This window comes from Barbus barbus (assembly GCF_936440315.1).
Source record: "Barbus barbus genome assembly, chromosome: 37".
NCBI lineage: Eukaryota > Metazoa > Chordata > Actinopteri > Cypriniformes > Cyprinidae > Barbus > Barbus barbus.
The window spans coordinates 10,842,938-10,859,482 of record NC_136715.1 but is presented as its reverse complement, the minus strand read 5'-3'; positions in this window follow the sequence as shown (position 1 = coordinate 10,859,482).

Here is a 16,545-nt window from a genome sequence, read left to right as displayed (position 1 = left end):
GAGCCCAGAGCTCCCAGCATCAGTCATTTCCTGTGTCATAACTGTCACACTGAGTGATGTAGTAAAGATGTGTGTTGCATCATAACGTGGAGTACATTTGTTCTCCGTCTTAACTGAACACCACATATACCTAGAAAACCAACTACTATGTAGTTACAGTACAAAGAAAGGAACAATTTTTAATGATTTTATTTTTCCTGCATAATCCAATGGCAACATCCAGTACTTTATTTTTTTCATATGGCAGTGCACTGTTGATGAAATACAATATCATATTAAACAGTAAACTATTTTCGACTGATCTTTTATTTCTTTACATTGATTTTGTTCATTTTTCTTACCAATTATTTCAGTAGCAATTTCCAGCTCTGTAAAACAGACATGTTTGTGTGTTACTTTTCCACATTGGCCTAAAGCTTGACTAGAAATTAATCTAATGGATTTTGTTGTTTATGAATGTGAAACTGGATTCTAAACACTAAGGAGACACCGCACTGACTAATTTCACGCCCCAGCATTAACGCTTGTGACGTCATTCCACGGGTGATAATTAACTGTCAGGTCATGTCTGCAATCTGTCAGGACCACAGATAACTTCTCAGGGGCTTAAGCTCTAGAAGCCCTCAGCAATCAATAACAGTGTTTGGCCAGATATTTTTGTAGATGTGCAGAATAAAACAATGAAAACAATGCATAGTTAAGGTATAATCTCTCTCGCTAACTGTCAAATATTCACCCATCACTTTAAGGCAATTGATAGGTATTGAAATGCTATTGATTCCAAGCTTTGTGTAAATTCACTCACCATGTTATTCCAAATCTGTATGCATTTTTTTTCCCCTCAGAAACACAAAACTATATATATATATATATGAAGAGTTTATTTGCAAAAACAGGTAACTCCGTTTTTTTTTTGTAATTTTCAAAAAGCATGTTTTTTATTATGTTATCATGTTTTTGTGTTAGTTAGCTGTAATTTTTAGTTATTTTTAACCTAATCAAAATAACCCAACTGCACTTTAATTGAGATTAATTAAAATGCAAATAATGAAAAAACATGATTTTTAAAAATAGTTAAAAATTGAGTGTTTAAGTGTTAAAGTCCTTTAATGCACGGCAAGCCGTTGATTATCCCACTTTTCCATTGTCATTTGCCAAGTTATATACAAGTTAAAAATAGTATTGCTCTTTGCAGCGCAATATTTGACCGAATGGGTAAAATGACAGTAATTTTCATCAGTTACGGCTCGTTAGATCTAGCATTCTGCTCGCTTCAAATCAGACATACACACACACACACACACATATATATATATATATATATATATATATATATATAGTGTTGCTGGAAAGTTTGTGAACCCTTTAGAATTTTCTATATTTCTGCATAAATATGACCCAAAACATAATCAGATTTTCGCACAAGCCCTGAAAGTAGACAAATAGCATAGACAAATATTGCATTTAGATTTAAAACAAAATGAAAGTGAGTATATATCAATTTCTTTCATTATCTATCATAGAACCTAAATATGACATTTTCTGAAAGATATTCATTTAGTCAATGTAAACCGAGCAGTTCACAACCTTTTTTCTTGAAAGCATTCATGCACAAATGGATTGACGTCATACTTACATACAACGTCATACAGTTTACCTCCAAGTCAGTGTTTGCATTCACAAATGATGCTTTTTGATGCAGATTACAGCTGTGGAGACTAAGCATGGTCCAGTTCACGTGACACAGGTGTTTGCCCACATTGCTGTTTTATAATGGAGCAGATGGTCAGCCCCTGATTTCACTGTTTGGATTTTTCCACATAACTATTTAATGACTCCAAAAAGCAACAAAGTAATGGGTGGACAGTGATGCAAAGTGTGAGTACCCTTTCAAGAGAATCACCAAAGCCGTTCTCCTTAAACTTGCTGTTAAAAAAAAGGTATGGTGAGAACACTTAGGCAATGACGGTTGGAAAAAGAGAACCCTCCTTCAAGCATTTACTTCCTTTGGTTACCATGGCTACAGGGCCAGAGGCTTGCACGGTTGGATGCCGAGGCGTGAGCTAGGAGGGAGAGGCAGGAACAGTCACGGCCACAGCCTTTTGCACTTGCTTCCTCGTCTGTCCTGCTCACACTAAAAGGAACTGCCATATTCGGGAGATTCGTGTCATCAGGTCCTGTCTCCTGATTCTATATTCAGTGCTAAAGAGCAGGAAGGGGCTTCACAGGGTCACTTTCAGCTTGGAGCCCAGTCTCTTCTGGTTAGCTATGGTTCACATAATGGCACTACAGAGAAGTCTCTTCAGATTAAAATGGTGCTGACCTCTAGTTTTCACATGCACACTCACACTCAAAATCTCTCCAACGTAGGCCTAATACTTCCAGGATTTTATGCGCAAGAGTAGCCAGAGACATGAGATGCAGATTAAATCAGATTCTCTCGGTGTACAGTGGCACAGTGAGCTTTTTTTTTTCATAACAGTTAATACACTAAGCCTTTTGGAGGGATATTACATAAAACATAACAAAAACCTTTACTTTACCTATATACATGTATGTATGTGTGTATGTATTTATGCCCACCAGTTTTCCCATAGCAAACATTGTGAAGTGAATTAGAAGTAAGATGGCCTAGAAACTCTTGAGAGAGAAACAGCGAGGAATGCTGAAGAAAGAAATGGACACCTCTAGAGAGATCTCTGTGCAAAGGCTCGCTGATCTTAGCTTAAACTTGAGATAAAGTAGGTTTTTCAGGTTACTGTACTGCAGCCTCTGGGGCCTAAACTTGTACTTCCATCCTCATTTACAGTCCAGAATGCTTAAAGATGGTAAGATTCTTTTCCCCCAGTTGTCAAATTTATTTACACTGCTGTTCAGAGTTTTGGGGACTTTTCTTCTGCAAGGATGCATTAAATTGTTACAAAGGATTTCTGTTTTTTTTGTTTTAGTTTTTTTTAAATGTTTCCTGGTTTCCAAAAAATATCAAACAGCACAAGTCTTTACAACATTGATAATAAGAAAAAATGTTTCTTGAACACCAAATTAGTATATTTTATTTGATTTCTGAAGGATCATGTGACACTGATGACCAGAGTAATGACTGCTAAAAATTTAGCTTTGCAAATCACAGGAATAAATTACATTTTAAAATATATTAAAATAGAATAATTTACTTTAAATTATAGTAATATTTCATAATATTACTGTTTTGTATATTTTATCAAACAAATACTGCCTTGAGCACAGGGGTTTCTTTTAACATCATTAAAAAAATATCTTACCAACCCAAACTTTTAAACTCGTGTTCCTAAAAAGAGAACAAAAAAGAAAAGAAAAAAAGAATAGTATAGATTACAACTCATCGAAAGCAAATATTGTTGGGGAATGCTATGAATTAATGAATATTGATCATGAACTCTTGCCAGAGTATTAGGCTGAAGGTACACACACACACAGCGGTGGGGAAAAAAGAGAGAAAATTAAGGAAGAGGATGCTACACAAACCAGTGGATCAATGGCTATTTAGGTCTGGCAGTTCAAGAGCAGTGTGTGTGTGTTACATTGGGTGTGTACAGTGGGGTCTATAGAGCTACAGACCACCAGAGATGCCCAAAATGTAGTGCAGAAGGACATCTTTAATTGACCTCAAACCCATAGGTTACCTGATCACACACAACATAATGCACACTACAACTACCACCAAAACATCACACCAAAAACTAGACAGGCAGTATTTCACATGAGCACATGCTCTCAGCAGTTGCCATCTGTGTACATATCACACACACTGACAACAAGGACAGCAGAATTATGTATACAGTGACTCCTTATGAATAATAACCTAAAGTCTACTTTCATAACATTTTTTGTATGATATCCTCACATTTGCATGGAGAAGATGGATTACAGATGTCTAGCAGCACCAGAGAGCCGACCTCCCATTCGCTCCTGACAGATTGAGGGCGTATGGACAGCTTTATTATGATGCAAAAACCGCATGTGACCTGAATCATGTGTGTGGGCAGAAGTTGGCACGTACCTTTCAACACCCTGGCTTTTTGACCCCTGACAAACCTGACATTTGAAGGGATACTCAATCAGCACATATATCACACGCATTTAGGAAACAAAGCTTGTACAAACAACATCGGGCAAATTGTGGACAATCATCAGATTTTAATTTTCGCGTCTGGTTTTTGCTATAATCATCCATCAAGGCTTGACAATTTGTGTCTGGCTTGGAAATGGTGGATGTGGCCTTGTACAATGTGAATGAGCTTTAATGGGATACTCTTCCAAGGCCACGTCCCTCTAATGTGATTGATGTCTGCTCGTCTTTCTCAGATTAATTCAGCGTGGCAAAACTGATTGGACGGAGGAAAACAGGGAGGGAGACGGACAGGAAGACAGAGAGAGGGAGACAAACCACATTTCACAATGAGTATTGTCATTCTTGATGAGGTCGATCTATTAGCCATTCATCAAAAGCATGTCCTTTAACAAGCCTTCTGCTCAATCAAAGAGAACACATTAAATAAAAGGATGTTACGGCCATCGGATTCAGATAAACTGGGGTGACTTTTAAAAATTTGATTGTTGCTTAAAAGGGCTATATCTGAACACTCTGGTCACCTGCTATTGGTCAGAACCAACAGATAGTCCCGCCCCAGACTCAGTCCACTGGTTTAGCCTGTGTTGCTGTTGTTGGGCTGGTCTGCTCAAACAAACAGAAAAGCTTACACTTTTTTAGGGAATAAACATACAAATAGCATACTCATAGATGACTTGCATATTAAACTGGGAAATCACTTCTACATTGCTATGTATTGCACACTATCAAGTACAAGCAAACTTGTTAGTGTGTGCAAGCAAACAGCTTTGATTCCCAAAGCATTTGAAAATAGAGCATGGATCCATATGACCTATTTAAACTCAGTTAAGAAGTGTTGAGTCTGCAGTAAAGTACAGGTAAATGGAACATTGCGAATTGGTCAGAACCTGTAATTCTGACCAATTGGTCAGAACCTCATTAGACAGGTTCTTACAACCTGTCTAATGACTTTTCTTTCAGAAATGACCCTCACGTTTTACACTAATCGGTGATTTAATCATTCAGCACTGTAATTATGTGCTATTAAAGACACTTAAATATGTGTATATATACATTTACAGAGGTTGTCATATGAAATTAAACAGAGCAACTGCATAATGAAGACAGGTGTTGATATCAAAATACTAAAACTGTACAGCAAGAGTCTTCAGTAGGTGGTCTGATCAACTACTTATTGTGAAAATTGTTACAGTTACAGAAAATGTGCTCACTCTCAGTGGATGAATGTTTCTTTATCAGAGCAGATTTGGAGAAATGTAGCATCACATCACTTGCTCACCAATGGATCCTCTGCAGTATATGGGTGCTGAATGAGATTTCACAATAATCCAAGAATAAACCAACACCAGATATTTTCAAAGTCATAAAGTATGTAAATACATTAATCTGATACTATGCAAATCATTATAAATTTAGGGCAAGTTGGTCGACCATCTAAACCAGCCCAGCAGCCACTGAACGTCTATATAACGTCAGGTTGATGTTGGATATGATGTCGGACAGACGTTGTATTTTGGTTGAAAATTAAAATCGGGTTGACATCAGTAATTGACGTCAATCTTACATTGACTAAACGTTGGATTTTGGTTACACAACCTAAAAACATCAAAATATCAACGTCAGCTGACGTCGGTATTGGACATCAATTTAACATTGACATTAGACATTGAATTTACATTGAATTTTGGTCACCCGACATCATTTAACCAAATATCAACATCTTATGACGTTGTGTGCCTGCTGGGAGCTGATCTTTTCAGCACTAAATAACTCAGTATCTAAGATGTACTGTAACTGCTTACACAATCTGTGTAGACAGACATCCCAAAAAAGTAGTTGCTGTTCTGTTGAAGATCTAATATCATCTACACCTCTTTAGTCTCTTCCCCTGAGCCTTACAATAAGATGCAAAGCACGTTAAGAAGTGCATATACCTGAAAAGGTCAACTTTGTTTTTGCTCACCTCACTGCATACACATCTGATGTAATTAGGACTCTGCTACAGTGGCCCAGAGCAAGGGAAAGGAATGATGGGTAAATACAAAATAAATGTAAATAACAAACAGTGGGCGGATGGCGCAAACATGCTTCAAAGAGAGAGGAGAATAAACCATATTAACTGAGAATGAAATAACTTCATGCAGATAATGTGCCATGTCCTGAAGTCCTTTAGGCTACAAGCCAAATACATACATGAACTGTGCAAATGGATATATTAGGACTAATTTGCTATTTTGATGATCTCTGATGAGATTTTCAGTGGATGCAATCTTTGTTCTCTGTTAGCTGCTCTTATTTGATGGAGAAAATAAACATTTAGTTAGAACATAACAGGATTCTGAATGGATTCGCACCTCACTTTTATTTAGTTCTCAATACACAATATGACAATGTGCAAAGATGTTTCTAAAAAAAATGAGGCTTTATGGAATTTTTATACCATGCAAACACTGTGTGATTAATTTAAATGTGAAAATATTTAAATGCAATCACGATGCTTGCAGTAAAACCATTAGGCTGTGCAAAAAAATGTATGCTACATTTGTTTGATTTGCATTGCATTTGGAGTAAAAACTACACATCAGTGAGTGGCCTGCCTTTGGCTGTCTTCCTGTCTCACTCAGCATTCTCTAGCTCCCTTCAGAGGCCTGTCTGAGCTAATTAGCACATGATGCAAAGTCACACGTCCCCTCTGAGTGTATCTATCTGAGAGAGTGTGTAAGAAAAGTAGGAAGAGACAGAAATAGGTTGAGCTGCAAAGTATAACTACAGTAGGACTTGGGTTACACTTTAACTGGTTATTAAAGGTGCAAAGACTTTCCCCCCAACATTTAATACTGTTTTGATTTTATTCACTTTGCTTTGACTGTTTTCTCATCTGAAAATGTATTCACTATCAGGCCATCCATGATATGAGTTTGTTCCTTCTTTGGAACTGATGAGGAAACATATCACTTAATCACCAATGGATAGGTGAATATGCTGTCAGATTGAGAGTTCAAACAGCTGATAAAAACAAACACATAATCATTCCATAATTTAACGTTTTGTGAAGTGAAAAGTTGCATTTTTGTAAGAAACAAATCCATCATTAAGACATTTTTTACTTTAAACCTTTGCTTCGGGCTAAAATATGAGTCGTCTGTTCATAATATTGCATTCTCCAGTGAAAAAGTTATCTCATCTGAATCAGGAGAGAAATATACACTGATCAATTATCGTGTACAAGTGAAAACCAGTCCAAAACAGTTCTAAACAGTTCTTCAGTTTGGTGTGAGAGGACAAGAGGGGACGGACTTTTTCACATTGTGATGCTTTTATCATTTGTTTGGACTCTCATTCTGATGGCACCCATTCACTGCAGAGGATCCATTTTTGAGCAAGTGATTGTACATTTTTCTAAATCTTTTCAGATGAAGAAACAAACTCATCCACATATTAGATGGCCGGAGGGTGAGTACATTTCAAGCAAATTTTCTTTTTTGGGTGAACTATTCCTTTAATAATGAACAAATCAGATTGTTTCATTTCCTGACACACAATAATTAAATCAGACCCCCAGTGTCATTAAGCAGGAAATCCTCTTGTTGTTTGGGTCTTTTGAACTTCATTAGGTTTGAAGATGAAAAACTATTTTTTTTGTTCATTTTCATATTCATTTGTAGTGACACTAAAATGGTTAGAAATGTGCTAGAGTCCAATTTAACCTAGAGAAATCATGTTGTCTTTTCTATTAGATGTGTTGTCAGACTGGGTGAATGTCACACCACAAGGGGACTACAGGGACATAATCCCTGAATCAGCCTAGCTGTCAATCAAACTGACAGATTACTGTACCACAGAGCTGTTAGAGCTGAGGGAGAAATTACTTACACTTTTACATTGCATGTTTTCACGTAGCTTTAGAAATAACTACAATGATACGCTAACAAGAATTTGACCATTACTTTAATTTGACCATTAATGAAATGCTTGGCTGTAATGAAGGTCACAGGCACCTCATTAAACCTGGGAAATGCACCTTTGATTTAACCAAACTGAGTGGTCCCTAAAACCAAGCTCATTCACATTGTTTAATGTTGTATTTCGTAGTATTTAATATGTTTTATTGTTGTACTGTCCATTACTTTCTCATGCAATTTCAGGAGGCAATGTTCCCCTGAAATATACCCTGCAACTACCTTATAAATGCTAAGCACAGCATATTTGGAGATCAAATAAACAAGCGTAATCCATACCAAAACACTGCATATATATGTGTAAATGAGAATGTGTGTATGTGCCAAAGAAAGATGGACTTATGCTTAGTCAGACTATGTACGAGAGCTTAATCACATCTGCCAAAGTGCACCATTATAGCAAGCCCGAGGTCTTATAAACCCACAGCAATCTCAGCCTTGGTAAAAAAAATCACATTTACTTACACCAATAGCCATGCAAGAAGCAATGGGAAATCAGTATCAGGCCTTGTGCTGCAGGGACTACAGATTTAACTGTGAGGAATGAGCATGAATGAAAATCTGTGCCAAAAACTGCTTAAGAACATTCTGAAATTTCATTACACAGAGAATAAGAGCTATGAGAGTGTGCATGTGTTGTGTTTTGAGTAAACAACATCTCAGCAGTAACATCTCAACCATATTTCATAATTTAGTTTACATGAGGTCCAAATAATGGGATTTTAGCACTATCGCAAATGTACCTTGAATTATAATGTGCTAGTTACAGGTGCACATGGGGTCAGAACAGTTAGCATATTAACTGTTACTTACTAATAAATAAATAAATAAATAAATACAAAAACAACAACAACAAAACTTTTAGTTTTTCTAATCTTGAAATTAGCTGGATGGATTGTTTTATGTTAGGCTGCCACCTTGTGGTGTGATGTACCGAATGAACTAAAGTCATATGATGGCACCTTGTGGAAGCACTGTGAGAGTAAACCTGCAAAGCAAACAATCAATAGGTTCAGTGGGCCATATTACAAATGAAAACAATCAAACTCTCATTTTAGAATCGCGAGAATGTTTGCAACAACACATTTGTATTCGAAGCTCATGTAGGCTACTTCAAGGTGCTTAGAAAGGTAATAATTCTGAAAACGAGTACAGATCAAAACTTACATCTTTTTTTAATCTTTATATTATTCATTATTTCGCTTTATCTTTTTATATTAGGCTATATCATTTTATAGCCTACCTTTATAGCCTATTACATATTTTTATATATTTAAAAATATTTTTTATTGGTTTTAGATTTACAATCTACACAATTATCTATCTATCTATCTATCTATCTATCTATCTATCTATCTATCTATCTATCTATCTATCTATCTATCTATCTATCTATCTATCTATCTATCTATCTATCTATCTATCTATCTATCTATCTGTCTATACACAAGCTGACAGGACTACATTTCTGATCATTGATTCAGTTTGATGGCATTTTGCTGAAGGTCGGGCGATAGTGCAAAACCTAATGTCACAACAAGGTGGCAGCAAAGCACGAGAGACGTTTCGGTTCATGACCTGTGTGTGTGAGCAAAAACGACTGCTCAATCAAATTGGTGTTTAAGACAGTTTATGTCTTATGTCGTCCTTATACTGCTTTATAGAGAAATGCTAATGGACAAAATGATGTGTGAATTCAAGTTTTAGGCTACTTAAATTCTGTATGAAATATCTATTAATCTGTCAGTGGACATTTCATTGCTACATTCTTTTAACAATTTTGTCCACTCTTATCCACTGTATGTATTGAGTCTCTTGCTGTTGTTATACTGAGATGTTTTATGGCAAGCCGTTTTGACTTTTATTCCTTCTCAGGATATGAATTCTTGATATCAGGAATTAGTGAAGTGAAGTGAAGTGAAGTGACATTCAGCCTGAATTAGATTTCTACTAGTAACAATGGCAATTTTTGCCATTCTCGATATCAACAATTTAATTGTCACTAGTGACAATGTTCATTTCTGATATCAACAATTGGGAAGGTCATTTCTGATATCTAAAATGACTTTTGTTACTAGTAACAATCACATTCATGATATCAGAAATGAACATTGTCACTAGTGACAATTAAATTGTTTCTATCAAGAATAGATGTCTGTATTAGAAACCACGTGATAAATTATATCAAAAATAAAGGTTTTTACTAGTAAGAATTGTATTTCTGATATGTGAAATTGTAATTTCAACTAGTAAGAAATTAATTCTTGATATTAACAATTAAATTTGATTGGCAGCCTATAGTGGCATTTTACTATAGTGAAAATACGATTACAGATATCAAGAATTAGCATTTTAACTAGTGAAAATTTTATTGTTGATATCAAGAATCAACATTGTTACTAGTGGAAATGTAATTGCTGATATCAAAAATTGCAATTGTTACTAGTAGAAATCTAATTCCTGATATGAAGAATTAACATTTTAACTCGTAAAAACTGAATTGTTGATATCAAGAATTAATATCCTGAGAAGGAATAAAAGTCAAAACGGCTTGCCATAAAACATCTCAGTATAACAACAGCAAGAGACTCAATACATACAGTGGATAAGAGTGGACAAAATTGTTAAAAGAATGTAGCAATGAAATGTCCACTGACAGATTAATAGATATTTCATACAGAATTTAAGTAGCCTAAAACTTGAATTCACACATCATTTTGTCCATTAGCATTTCTCTATAAAGCAGTATAAGGATGACATAAGACATAAACTGTCTTAAACATCAATTTGGTTCAGCAGATTCTCCTATGTGATTGGGTATTTCTGAAATGAGAACTAATGAGATCAATGGGACAAATTGTGTGGTAAACTGTGTGTGGCTAACACATCTACAACAAAAAATTGTAAATTGCATCTTAAAAACGCTTTGGGAACGCCTTCTCACATGTGTAATCAGTCCAATGGAAGGGTGAGGCGTCACGGGCGGGGTGACGTCACGACTAGGAAGCTTAAAAACACGTGCAGTGGAGCCGGCGTCAGCCTCTAGGAATGAAGCAAGCGTTGGCAGTGAATTGTATGTGCCCAGTGGGAGGAAGTCTGCACCATAGCATCCAGTCCCAGAGGAGCTGGAGGAGTCAGAGAGAACCAGAGGGGACGTTGCGCTGACTCCTGATTCACAAACAGGTCCACCTGTGCCTGGCCAAACACTCTCCATATCTGCTTCACCACTTCGGGATGAAGCATCCATTCCCCGGGCCTCGGCCCCTGTCTCGACAGAACATCTGCTCCCACATCGAGATGCCCAGGAATGTGCACTGCTCTCAGTGAGAGGAGTTTGCCCTGGGACCACACAAGGATCTGGTGCGTCAGCTTGTACAAGGATCGCGACCGCAGACCTCCCTGGTGGTTTATGTACGAGACCACCGACGTGCTGTCGGTGCGTACCAACACGTGGTGATCTCTTAGGTCTGGGAGGAAGTGTTTGAGTGCTCGAAACACGGTCAGCATCTCCAGCCAATTGATAAGCCATGTCAGATGGCGGCCACTCCACAGACCGCGGGCAGGGTGGCCACTCATGACCGCTCCCCAACCGCTGAGGGACGCGTCCGTCGCTAGTGCTACACGGCGACAAGGAGCTCCCAGCACCAGGCCCTGGGACAAGAACCAAGGTTTCCTCCACATGTCTAAGGCACGTATGAATCGTCTCGTGACCTTGAAAGTGCAGAGTGGGTTTCCCCTCGGGGAGAACCCCTTGGTCTTGAGCCACCACTGTTGGGGTCTCATGTACAGCAGGCCAAAAGGTATCACGTTGGACGCAGTTGCCATCAGACCCAGCTAGGGCTGCAGCTAACGATTATTTTTATTGTCGACTAATCTATCGATTATTTTTTCGATTAGTCGACTAATCTATTGATTATTTTTCAATTAATCTATTTATTTTCTTATCAGTTGATGAATTCTTTAGTTAAACTATCAATAAATAAAATAATATCAGTAAATTCTGCTACACTGTAAAAAATGAATCATGGGTCTTGTAATTTTCATTAAGAAAAATTAAGGTGATAATTAAAAATAGTGAGTATTTCATTAAAGAAATTGTGATTCAGTGTTGTATAGAAAATATTGAGGACTTTTTACTAATAAAACCAAGAGATGTGTTTTCCTCATTTTTTTTAAGGAAACTTAAGCAGTTTTTTTTTTTTTTTAATTGAGGAACTCATTAAACTAAAAAAAATTAAGGAAAGAACGCTACCTATCTATTTTAAGAGAATTAGCTCAATTTTGCAGTTTTATTTTAGAGATGATTGTTAGTTCCCAGCATGCTTTGCATATGGCTGGATATGGAGAGTAAAGTTTGAAATTAAATGCTATTTTATTTGTTTTTGAGTGAAGGGAAACATCTATTAATGTTTAATGTTCAGTTATGTATGTCACTTGAAAGAGTTTCTGTTACATTGAAGTATCCATTGTGCAGAAGAGTATAGCGCTTATGGTTATGGATACTACTCCTCTAAAGCATTAAGCCTTGTTCAATGAGCAGTAGCTTTGCTCGTGCTAGTGCAGTACTTTCTAGTATTTCTCAAGTATTTTCCTCTTTGAGCTGTTTGGTTGAATACAGTCTTTTAAATGTACAAAATAATTCAAAGTCAAATAGAAACAGGCCTCACTCAAAATCACAGACTTTTGAGAATCAACTTAAAATAAATGAGCACATTTCACTAATTATATTAAATTAACTGTGTCGTAGATTAATTTAGGAGATTTTACATGATTTATTCAGGTAGATTCCATTAAAAAACCAAGCCTTAAAAATTAATCAAAAATATTGAGTGAAATATTGTTACCATATTTTTTTTTAAAGTAAATAGCCCATTCCATTTTTTTTTTTTTTTTTTTTTTTAACAATTCCATTTTTAACATTCCATTTTTAACAGTGTATTAATCTTTAATTTTATTCAAACGTTTTCTCATAATTAATACTTTACAAAAATAAATAATAATAACAACAAGAAAAAAACAAACAAAGAAAGTAAGAAAGAAAGAAAGAAAATAATAACAATAAATAAAAAATAAGAAAAGAGAGAAAATAAAAATTATAAAAATTAATAATTAAAAAAAAAGAAAAGGAAAGAAAGAATGAATGAATTACAGGGCAGTGACAATACACAGTTAAACAATTAACAACGATTTTAAATGCTTTGTTAGTGAATGCAGGGAGCGCGTTTGGCGTGACTGACTGCAGCTCCGGTGGATCTTAAAGGTCCCATATTGTACACCTTTCTGGAGTTTTATTTTAGGTTTTGATGTCCTTAAGAATATATATTCGCGGTATAAGTACCAAAAACCATCTCAATATATTTTTACAGCTCTTCTCTCGTGAGCTCTGGTAAAAACAGGTCGATTTGGACTGTATAATTAATTAATATTCATGAGCCTCTCTTCTGATTGGCCTGTTATTTCTGAGTGACACACGGCTAGGCTAATCACAGGTAACTAGGGTCATGTAATCATGTGGAGGTAATCATTTGTAATTGTATATACATTGTTGTGATTAATTGTGGCTGGAATAATAATGTAGCTGTAAAAATAGTTGCCTGCTGAAATTGAAATGTATTTACATCTTCATCATGACTAGATAGACACGGTGAGTTTGTGTTTACTATACATTTAAGCTGTGATCAGAGTGCAAACTACGGGGGAGCTCGGCTCCCCTTAATAAGACATGGGCTCCCCTGAAAACGTGATTTGATGTTGATATCAGAAATGAACATTGTCACTAGTGACAATTAAATTGTTGATATCAAGAATGGCAAAAATTGCCATTGTTACTAGTAGAAATCTAATTCCTGATATCAAGAATTAGTATTTTAACTAGTGAAAATTGAATTGTTGATATCAAGACTTTATTTCCTGAGAAGGAATAAAAGTCAAAACGGCTTGCATAGGTGTTTTCCATTACTGTGATGTTTAATAGCAATCTCTTATCTGCTTTAAATTAACGACAGCCATAAGGTTAATATTGTGAAAACACTCTAAGTTGCACCTATTATGAGCATTAGACTTTTCTAATGGCAGAAAAAGCACATATTGGCTGCCAAGACATTGGCCTTTACCTTGTTAAAATTCCTCGCTACGGTACTTAATGGAAATCCAATTTTCATAAGGGCCATTTTAAGATGTATTAATTTACTCTGCAGCACTTTAGTCTGGGTGAAGGTAACTAAAATATCCTTTCCCTTGCTTATATTCTTCTTTCCGAGGGGTTTGAATTTTGAAGGACTCTTGGGGAGAATGTTCTTGCTTCGCTATGGAAGTCCATTCTCTGGGACTGTTCCTATCGGGCCTTGCTTTGTGATTGGTCTTTTATGACCTAATTGGAAAAGTCTGCAGCATGCAGTTTTGGCCGTTTGCTTGGCACTCTCTGTTAATGGCATTCCCAGGTCTCGGCAGGCACTTATAGCTCTGTCTTTAATCACCACAGCCCACAACCTCATCTGAGCGAGAGGAACACAGAATGTAGCTGTGGCTTCCCTTACTGCAGCATCATCTGCTAATGGTCTCTCTGATGTGGATTCATACTTCAGACTTTCAAAGTGATTTGCCTCATTTCTCATATCGATTTAAAAAGAGCTAAGAAAGTGTTTCTTTAAAGACACGTGCAGATGTTTAAGAGGGCACCAACTGATGCTTAAAGCAATGTCCTGGGTTCAAAAGAAGTTTAACTGCATTGACAGCATTTGTAGCATGATATATATAGAAAAAGTGAAAAGTTATTTTCAAATTGTAATAGTATTTAAAGTTATTTTCAATTGTAATAGTAATTTACAATATTACTGTATTTGATGCTGTAATGTGTCCTTGATGATATAAGAGGCTCTTATATTTAGAATAGGGCTGTCAGCGTTAACGCATGCGATTAATCTAAAAATGTTAACGCGTTAATATTTTTTTAATGCAAATTAATCGTTTGATAAGGTTTGACCCTAACTTCTTCCCGTCATCGCAGCGCGGAAGGTAATCATTGCCTGCATCCCAATGTGCACACTATCCATCCTAAATTATATGTGATATTAGTAATTTTCGATACTATTTAGGGCAGATAGGATGGATAGTATGCACATTGGGACACAGGGATTGTGTGATTATGAGGCGCCGGGCTCGACAAAAGTGAAGCGAATGCGGAGCGAGAGAGCAAGTGTGTCCGAGAGAGAGAGCGACAGTGCGCAAGAGATATTATACTCATATGTGATAAGGGTACAGCGAACCAGTGTTGCCAGGGTCGCGGTTTTCCCATATAATTGGGCTATTTTGAAAATACAGGTGCGGGAAAAATTACAGAGCCGTGGGTTGCGCTTTTTTGGGCTATTTTTATAATGTACCACGGCCGCCCAAAGTATACACATGTGATCGCAAAAGTAAGTTATTACAAACACTCGATGGTGGTTTAAAGTGAGTTCTGAATAAAAGTGTACTATTAATCTCATAAATTGTCTTATGTAGCATGATGCTAATGTTAGCTCTAATGCACCTGCAGAACAGGTCCAATTCTTCTTCATAATGCATTTTATCATATACTTCATGTAAGGTCGCAAGAAAATGTTTGGTTGTATTTATTTTTAAATACTAGTTGCGAAAATGTGTACTGGGATTGAAGTGATGTGGCTTGGTAAACATTTTATTGCCAGTATAAAGGCTGATAATGGCTGAAAAAAAAAAAAAAGAATAATAAGGATTATGTCTCATACTTTGCGGAGGTGTGAAAAGGTTCTGTTTCCTTAAACTAGATTGTCATGCATTCCTTTATTTCAACACATTTACAGGTAAATCCTAGTATTGTAAATTTGTGATTAATCGTGATTAATCACAGTCCAGGACTGTGATTAACGCAATAAAACATTTTAATCGATTGACAGCACTAATTTAGAATGAAAATATTAATGAATCTTATGACACGTGTACCCAAAACATGAAGTTCTTTTAACATTTTCTGATAATTTCCCTTTGAGAAATATTTTATAGTTCTTATTTGAGTAAACCCTCTGATATCTCTCTTTGGTATGATGAAAAAAGCTTTGCAAACGGGTAACTTGAACCACATGTACAGAATGCTGAAAGAGAGAAGTTCCTCTCAGTTGACTCTTGATTTTCCAGGCTTTGCCCTTCTTGTAATGAGGTGCAAATGCTCGCGCCCATGCGGAGCACTGACTCAGAGGTTTTTGCTGACAGAAGTGCATGTATGCATGCATGCCAGCTCTGACAAGAACAGTATTGTGTACATGTGTCAATACAGGAGGAGGATCACTGCTGTCATAGGGGTGTGGTAAGCATGTTAGATCTCATCCTCCTGTCAGACAGAATGGCTATGACAGCGTTAAGATGGGTGGGGGTTAGAGGGATAGTGGTGGGGTGGAGCGGGCTGTTCTCTATGCAGATGTCTATTGAATGCGACTCTAAGACCAAATGAAATTGGAAATT